A 714-nucleotide genomic window follows, 5' to 3' on the forward strand; every position below is an offset into this window, starting at 1 on the left:
TCCAGCTCAGGAGGCTGCAGGGCCCCCTTCCTGGTTCGCTTTGGAAAGCTCCGCCCCCCAGGCGCCTCCTCGCCAGGCACCACCCCGGGCGGCGAGGACTATTTTGGAACCTTCCACGCCAGACTGCGCCTAGCGCCCCGCCCTTTCCGGAGCTCTTTGGAAAGCTCCGCGCTGCGGCCTCCCGGGGACCGAGAACAGACACCGCCCTACTGACAATCTGCTGCTCCCCGGGGGTGCTTCCGCCACCCTACGAAGGGCCACTCGCCGCCCGTGTTGCCTCTGTCTCTTCGGAAACGTTCCCCCGGCAAACAACGCCCCGCCCTCAAGGCGCCGGTCGGACCTCGGGCTCCTGCAAGACCGAGGGGATCACGGTAGAGTCTCCCCGAGCGCAGTAGAACAGCACCCCCGTGTGGCCCTGTCCTCTAGAACCCGCGGAATGGCCGGATTCGTGGGCTGCAGCAGAGATCCGCCAGACCTATGCTAAGGTAGAAAAAGTGTTTAAAAAAAAAAAACTAGTGTCACAGTCATGGACAACATCATCTTTCAGGGTCTGGCTCAGGCGTTCACTCCGCTAGGAAGTGCTCCCTGATTCCTCCCATCTGGATCTCCGACGTCCCCCCTGTGCTTCCCCTATCCTGGCCCTGACCCCTGTGCCTGTGTCACCTCCATCCATTCTGGCCCTGACCCTCCGGGCTGTCATTGGGCCTGTGAAGC

Source organism: Neophocaena asiaeorientalis, unplaced genomic scaffold (assembly GCF_003031525.2).
Source record: "Neophocaena asiaeorientalis asiaeorientalis breed wild unplaced genomic scaffold, Neophocaena_asiaeorientalis_V1.1 scaffold629, whole genome shotgun sequence".
Taxonomy (NCBI): domain Eukaryota; kingdom Metazoa; phylum Chordata; class Mammalia; order Artiodactyla; family Phocoenidae; genus Neophocaena; species Neophocaena asiaeorientalis.